Raw genomic sequence first — 283 nt, forward strand, 5'->3', positions numbered from 1 at the left:
ATCAAGTTTGTACTTCTGTATATCGTATATGATACAAAAATATTGGGCCAGCGTGCACATACAACGCATATAGTCTTCTGTTTTGTGTTAGGTTAGCCCAGCATTTTTATCATTTAAATTTCTCAGGAATGTATGTGTTTCCAATAATGTGCTAATGTGTGGTAATTTTCTTTTCCTTGGGCCTTCTGCGTGGTTTTCTTTTTTCAAGCAACTCAGACCCAAGCAATGAAAACTTGACAAAACATGTATTTTGTATATGACCAAAAACAAGTGCTTTTGCAAA

The sequence above is a fragment of the Arachis ipaensis genome, chromosome B05, assembly GCF_000816755.2.
Source record: "Arachis ipaensis cultivar K30076 chromosome B05, Araip1.1, whole genome shotgun sequence".
NCBI classification, from domain to species: Eukaryota; Viridiplantae; Streptophyta; class Magnoliopsida; order Fabales; family Fabaceae; genus Arachis; species Arachis ipaensis.